Source organism: Medicago sativa, chromosome 7 (assembly GCF_051527215.1).
Source record: "Medicago sativa cultivar Bolivia chromosome 7, Bolivia_mono, whole genome shotgun sequence".
Classification (NCBI taxonomy): Eukaryota; Viridiplantae; Streptophyta; class Magnoliopsida; order Fabales; family Fabaceae; genus Medicago; species Medicago sativa.
In genome coordinates, this window is record NC_140755.1 from 55417628 (window position 1) to 55426107 (window position 8480).

Consider the following 8480-nt stretch of genomic DNA (forward strand, 5'->3'; position numbering starts at 1 on the left):
CTATGTGTGGGATGAGCCTTACTTGTTCAAAATTGGAGCGGACAATCTCTTGCGTAGGTGTGTGGATGATGAAGAGGCAAAAAAGATCCTATGGCAGTGTCACAATTCCCCCTATGGAGGTCACTTCAACGGGGAGAGAACCGCCATAAAGGTACTTCAATCCGGGTTCTATTGGCCAACTCTTTTCAAAGATGCCAATACACATTGCAAGCATTGTGATGAATGCCAAAGAACCGGATCAATGTCAAAGAGAAATGAGATGCCTTTACAAATCATCCTTGAAGTGGAAGTGTTTGATTGTTGGGGTATAGATTTTGTTGGCCCTTTTCCTTCATCATATTCAAATGAGTACATCTTGGTCGCTGTTGATTATGTGTCAAAGTGGGTGGAAGCCGTAGCATCGCCTAAAGCCGATAGCAAGACGGTAGTGAAGTTCCTAAAGAAGAATATTTTCACCCGGTTTGGTACACCAAGAGTTCTTATTAGTGATGGAGGGTCACACTTTTGCAACGCACAACTTGCCAAGACCCTAGATCATTATGGAGTCAAGCACAAAGTAGCATCACCGTATCATCCGCAAACGAATGGACAAGCCGAAGTTTCCAACCGAGAGGTCAAACGAATACTTGAGAAGACGGTCTCTACATGTCAGAAGGATTGGTCGGCTAAACTTGATGAAGCTTTGTGGGCATATAGGACTGCTTACAAGTCTCCTATAGGCCTCACTCCTTTCCAAATGGTCTATGGCAAATCTTGTCATTTACCGGTCGAGCTCGAACATAAAGCATTCTGGGCATTGAAGTTCCTAAACTTTGATAAAGAGAAGGCCGGTGAAAGAAGAAAAGTTCAAATGCATGAGCTTGAAGAATTGAGAAATCAAGCTTATGAATCTTCAAAGCTCTACAAAGAAAGGACCAAGAAATATCATGATATGAAGATCACTAATAGACAATTCATGCCGGGACAAATGGTATTACTTTACAATTCAAGACTGAGACTGTTTCCGGGTAAATTGAAGTCTAAGTGGTCCGGACCTTTCATGGTTAAAGAGGTCAAACCGTACGGAGCTGTTGAACTTGAGGACCCAATCACTAAAGCCAACTGGACTGTTAATGGGCAAAGGCTTAAGCCCTATTTCGGTGGTGAAATTGATCGGTGTTTGTCGACGATTTCACTAGGCGAACCATGATTTCTTCAAAATGCGTCAAACTCATGACGTAAAACAAGCTCTTGCTGGGAGGTACACCCAGTTTTGTAAGTATTTTTATGTTTATTGCATATAGTAGTAGTACATAAGCATTTACAAGCAGAAATGAAAAACTTTGAAAAACTAATCCTGAAGCTTCACGCTATTAGCGTATTTTTCGCTATTAGCGTGGGAGCTCCAGAGAGCCATGCTAATAGCATGAGTTTGGCGTGGGAGAAATTTTTTTTTGGTGGGCCCAGGGGATTAACTCCCCTTAACTTCCCACAACTTCTCATTCACTCCCTTTTTACGGTTTCTTTTTCCCTTTTCTCACTCTCACACAAAAAAAAAACTTCTCTTACTCACATACAACCCTAATTCACAAACCCACTTTTTCAATTCAAGTCAAGCATCCATTTTGCATTAATTCTTGTCTTGCACTTGCATCTTCTCATTGATTAACAGGTTTGTTTCTCCTCTCTTTCCTTGTTCTAAATTTAAAAAAATCCATGTTTTTGACATGATTAGAGATGGTTAGGTTAGGGTTAGATCTTTGCTTTGTGAATAGAGATTGTTCTTCCTTGATTGTAGTTGAAAAAGGAACAAGAATCATAACCCACATGCAACAAACATTCATCTTTTGATTTTGACCCATTTTGTAAAAATTTGAAAAATAAGGGTTTTGAATGATTTGTGTGCCAATGTTGTGATTCTGATTCCTTTTCAAGATTATATTGTGTTTTAGAGACATAGGATGAAACCTAGGGTTGAAATTTGCTGGTTGGTGTTGTGAAATTGCAGGAACAAAGATTTTGAAAATTTGAAAATTGCAGGTACGAAGAATTACGCTAATAGCGAAATCTACGCTAATAGCGAAATTTTTCCAGAAAATTTCGCTATTAGCGTGGCAGGCGCTATTAGCGTGTCTCTTCAGACTTGCCCAGATTTTCAAAATATTTGATGTTTTTAAATAACCAATTCTACTTTGTGCTAATATTTTCTATGCAATATGTTGGTATTTCCTGGTTTTGTTGCAGATGGCACCTAAACAAGTTGAAAAAGTCACCGGGACTAAACGTCCTAGAGGCAAAGGTGCCTCCACCTCAGCCACATCCGTTAATCCTAACCGTTTTCCCACCCCTGCCCACTCTTCCAGGTTCAAAAAGATGGCACAATATAAAACCTAGCACGAGAAAACTTTTGACATTAACCCTGATGGTGAGCATGTTGATATGCTCCATATTTTCACTGGTCGCAAGTGGACCAAACTCCTTGTGCCCGCAACTGAGATTAACACTGACCTAATCAAGGAGTTCTACTGTAACGCTGTTCCTGATGCCTCGCCCACCACCCTTGCTGAGACTTTCTCCTGGACTTCTTATGTCCGAGGGAAGCAAATCCCATTTGATAGGGATGCAATCAATGATTTCCTCGAAAATGCCTTAAACCTTGAGCCATCACCTGACCCCACAAGGTGCTAAGAAGGTGGCATTGTTCTACCCGGGATTGATTATGTGATTGCTTAAGGCCAATGGAGTGGCCATTACTGGACCCTTTGATGAAGACATTGAGGGAGCCATTACTGACACTTCTATTCGCACCTGGGAGAAATCAGAGCAGAGGGCAGCCCAATACCATTTCTCTGATGATGAAGGTGGCCCATCTGAGGGTGCTGGTTCTTTTGATTTTTCAGGGTTGCAGACCTTTATGCTGGAGCAGCAGATGCATAACCAGTATGTGAGGGACCAGAACAGCTTCTTGATGGATCAGAACGAGGCAGTTTGGAGGAGCAACCAAGGCATTCATCAGGACCTCTTTAATGCTCACATGCATCCGGGAAATGCTGATTACCTGGTTATGACTCCTGAGCAGTACCAGGCCTATGTTCACTGGCCTGAGGGCAGGCCAGGTCCTTATGTGGGAGTGGCTGATGCTGTTGATGATGAGGCGACACCTGATGATGCTGGAGTTGTGGGTGATGATGTGTACCAGGATCTTGACATGGATGATGCTGGAGAGGATGATCAGTGATATCTTGGGTTTTTAGTGATGTTTTTCTTTTTGCTTTCAAACTCTATGTTTTTTATTTCATGTTGGAACATTTGTTTATTTGGTTGTATTTTGTACTCTTCAAGCACTGTGGTTTTTAGTGCTTGATTTGTTACTTTGTTACTTTATATCTGGTTTAATAACTTAGCTTTTTGGTTTTTAACTTATGCTTTGGATGAAATTTTTGTTTACATCTTGCTTGTGCCTCTCAAAAGAAAATTGCTCATGAACAATAAATTTTAAAGTGCTCCATGGAGCCATGTTTGAGCAAAAGCAGGTGAGTGATAATGATATTACTTGTGAGAAAGCGTAAGGCCAAGATATTGGTTTCCTGTTATTCTAGGTTTTTAATAAGAATTTGAAACCTGTACTTTGCACAAAATATATATCATTTAATTCTTTTCATAAACATAAATATTTTTGAACCACTTAGTACTTAACATAAATGTGAGGTAGCTTCAATCTGTTGTATATATGCTGGAGACCGATAATCACCGTCTAACTTGTTTTAGTTATGTTAAATCTGATAATTATTTTGAATTGTTTGAAAGCATGGAAAGGATCAAGGCACTTTTTGAATTGAGAGTAACCTACTTGACCACAAAAAGCCTACCTGGGAGAAGAGCGAGTATCTGATACCCCAATCTGAGCCAAATGAATCAAGTCCTCAAATATGAACTGTCAATATTCATAAGCACAATGCTTGTTGAATTTGCCTGAATTTTTCAAAAATCCAGTTCATGGTTGAATCTTATAGGACTTTGATAATTTTATTTTGTTGAACCCTTAACCTTTTTGTACTTTGTCCCTTGCCTTAGGATAGGGGAACATTCAATTAGAGTTTTGTTGTATTCAAGTTGGGGAGAAAAAGGAGGCATTATATGTCAAGTTGGTGGTGAAATTGTTAAAATAACCTGACAACATTGAATCAAAGAAAAAGTTGTACATTTGATAAAGAAAAGAAAAAGAAGAAAAAGAAAGAGAAAAATCAAAAAAAATAGAATAAGTTGTCAAGGTTATAAGTTTGATTGTTAATCACCAAAGGTTGTAATTCTTGGTAGGGAAGTATATGGATTTCAAGTTGTGATACAAAAAAAATGTTCCTCTTTGATAGGCTTTCTGATCGATTGCCCCACATATGACATTTCTTTTGTAGCCCGGCCAAGTTATAACCCTTGCAAGACCTTTTGATCCATGCTTTTATGCTTTCTGAGACGATATTTGGATGGACACCTAACTTAAATAGGATGTTAGCATGATTGTTGGATGTGTGTTCATTACCTCACTCATTGTTATCATAATATTGCATTTACTTTCAAAGAAGTGTGTTAGGTGTGGTTCATAGATAGATATGTTTATGTTTTGAAGTTTATGATGTATAGTTGTGCTTAGGACATTTTTCGCATTCTTAGTTTGAACCTAGAGTAGTGGAGGACTTCATGCTTATCCACGCGATCATATTTGAATCACCATTTGTTTATTTTTGTTTTGAATTGTTTGACACCATGTTGAAAACCTTGTCCAAAGCCTTGTTAGTTTCCTTTTCAATTGATTTGTTTGAGGACAAACAAAAAGCCAAGTTGGGGAGAGTTTGATAAGTGTTTAAAAGTGATATATTTCATATAGGAGTTTAGTCATTTTAGTGACTTGTTTTGCAAGATTCTCTATGGAAAACTCCAATTATTGTGTAAATATGTCATTTATGCTTTTGAGCCTTATTCTACCCTTTTTGTGCAGGAAAATACAAGCAAGGAGCAAGAAACGTCAAAGTTCAATGTCATACGCTATTAGCGTGTCCTACGCTATTAGCGTGATGAAGAAATGCCCAAGGTCAGAGAGATACGCCATTAGCGTACCTGGGGCGTAGGATCTGGAGCACTCTTGAAGAGTACGCTAATAGCGTATTCTGAGCTATTAGCGTACAGGCTACAGGGAGCTACGCCATTAGCGTACCTGGAGCGTAGCTGTCATGAAGAAGCACGCTATTAGCGTGGGTTACGCTTTTAGCGTAAAAGCTCCAGAGGGATACGCCATTAGCGTAGCTGTAGCGTAGAAGCAGGGCAAGGCCAACGTGGCACAAGCCCATTGGCCAGATTATAGGCCGACATACCACGCTATTAGCGTAATCTGCGCTATTAGCGTAGGTACAAAAACACAGGCACATATAAATAGCATTCTTACCTCTCTTTTAGGTCATTCACTATTCCATTAAAACATTTTATACATTTCTAGAGAGAGGTTAGAGCTATTTCATAGAGAGAAACACAAAGCAAGTGATTAAGGAGTAGATTCAACCCTAGATTCATTGAGACATCAAGGATCTTGGCATGGAATCTTCATCTTTCCTTCATTCCTTGCATTAGTTTACATGTCTATGTGTAACTATCACCTTCTTTGTAGTATTGAGGTAACAACCAAGCTATTATGTAATCTTTTGATCTTTTAATATATAAGGTTCTAGCTTAATGATTCAATATTGTTGTTATTCTTGCTTTTAATGCTTTCAAAGAGATTCAAGATGATTTGGACACAAACTCTTGAATCTAGAACTAGAATAACAATCTATCTTATGTTATATCACTCTTGACAAGTTTGTAAACCTTTGATAATTACTTTTAATCAAGATTTTAATGCTTTCGGATACTTAATCAGGCTGGACACGGTCGATTAAGTTATCCGATCGACTTTGTTATCGTTTAAGGAATTTGGACACGAATGTTTAAACGCTAACCTGGAAATAACGATGTCGCTTTGGACACGAAGGATGTTGTAGAAATGATTGTAATAATATTGGTTATAAAGCTAGAGTCTGTTAATCGATCGAGAGATTGCTGCTGTTATGCTTGTTCGTTATCTTATACCGCAAGTGAAATAGTTCGATCCCCTCTCGTTTTTACTTTTATGTCAATTGTGGATATAGTGTTACAAACAAACAAATTATATCCAAACCCTTAATGTGAACTATTGTGAAAACGCTTATGATATAACGCAACTCCCTGTGGAAAACGATCCTATATATACTCACGTGTACATAGTTATATGACATGTAGAAAAACTACATCACTCCTTTGTGTGATATTTTCAATTTGCCAAGTGATCTCAGTGGAAGACTGTTTTCAATTGTCGGTGACTCTATCTTCACAATAGTCGATGGTACTTTCATGCTCAGCTTCTTCAGCTCTTTCCCTCTTTACCTTAAATTGTACATCATGTAACTATTCCTTTGGAAGAAAAACCGGATCAGCTTCTTTGGAAGCAATCTAACTCTGGTGAGTTGCAACTGAAGGAAGCATATTCATTTAAGGTGCAACAATTCCAAACTTTACATTGGGCCAAATGAATGCGGAGCTTTGACATACCTCCTCCCTCCCAATTTCTTTTCATTTGGAGATTGATGCATGTTGAGATCCCCACCGATGAAAATTTAGCTTTAAGAGGTTGTCGTTTGCCCTCCAGATGCTATCTCTGCCTAAACAATGTTGAAGACTCTTTTCACTTATTTTTCCAATGCTCATTTGCTATGAAATTGTGGTCTTGGTTTGCGCATTCTGTTAATATGGTGTTGCATTTTAATTCTATAGAAGATATCTAGCAGTTTTGTGATAGATCATATGGTCTCCTCAGTGCCATATTGTGACCAAAGTTGTTTTGATAAACCTTTTGAACACTATATGGTTTGCTAGAAATCAAGCTAGATTTAGCAATAAAAGTTTAACTTGAAAATTTACTATTTCTTTGATTATAGCTAGTTCTTCCTTGACTGGTAATCACTCTAAGAAAGCCTCTAACAATTCTATTAGAGATTTAACAATTCTAAAAAATTTTAAATTTAACATTCATCATCCTAGAGCTCCTCAAATCAAAGAAGTCCTTTGGTAGCCTCCTTCTATTTTTTGGATCAAATGTAAATTGACGAGGCTTCAAAAGGGAATCCTGGATAATCAGCTTGTGGTGAGGTTTTTAGAGATCATAGTGCTGACATGTTATACTGTTTTGCTGAACCGATTGGAGTAGCTTCCTCCTCCCTAGTTGTTCTGGCTTCTAATACTGCTCAAGTTCTATTCCTTGGAACCTTAGAAATAGATGGAACAATGCTATGATTTACCTCAGTTCCATGAATTTCCTTGTAACTCATATCTATAGGGAAGGTAATCAAATTGCAGACAATCTAGCTAATCATGCTATGGCTTTATCTTCTGAGAGGTTCTGGCTAGATGTTCCTAGTTTTATTAATGACAATTATATCAAGAACAAGTTAGGATGGACTAACTATGGATTTTGTACATGATATTTTGGGAGTATTGGCCTAGTCCACTCCTTTGTTCTCTTTTGGATATATATATATATATATATATATATATATATATATATATATATATATATATATATATATATATATATATATATATATATTTTGGGGTAGTTATGCTCTTTGCCTCCACCTTTTGGATTGAAAAAAAAATATATGACCTTGTTAGATTCTAAAATAACAATATTTTAAATTTAATCCCTATTTTAAAATTATTTTACAAACAACAATATTTTTAGTCTCTAGATGGACTAAAAAATATATAGTAAAATTGAATAAATTCAATGTAATTGGGAGCAAACATGAAAGGTCGATCGTAACATTTGAACAAATGAATTTGAAAAATATTTATATACGATAATTCAATTAATATTTGTGTAGTGGCTTTATAAAAAAGAAGTTGTGCAGTGATATTTCACTATTTTAGAAATAAATTTCAATATACCGGTAGGTGTATAATGTGTTCATCCCGATTTACTCCAGTAGTATTAACACAACTAAACTCTTGAATCTTATAGATTTTATCTTGACAATAGATGCCCCAATACCTTAAAAAGAAACAACAGAATTATCAACATAACTATATGCAAAATATTGTATGCTATAATTAGAATAATTGTCTCTTCAACCCCACAAGACACAAACATAAATAAAAAAAATAAAGGAAAATTAATTAATTTTTTTTTTTGAGAAAAAAGGAAATATAATTTATTGTTTCTTCTATTGCCCCCCTAAATATTTTTTCTAATGCTGATTGAGATACAAAAGCAATATTTATCAGCTGCAACCACACAATAGAAAAAATATATTAAAGCATCTTATTTATAATTGGCATGCATAAAAACAGAAGAAAATGAATATAAAAAAAAAAAAAAGGTTTCAACCTAGGATAAATGTGCTCTCCATGTATGATCCTCCAAGCCTATATATGTCACA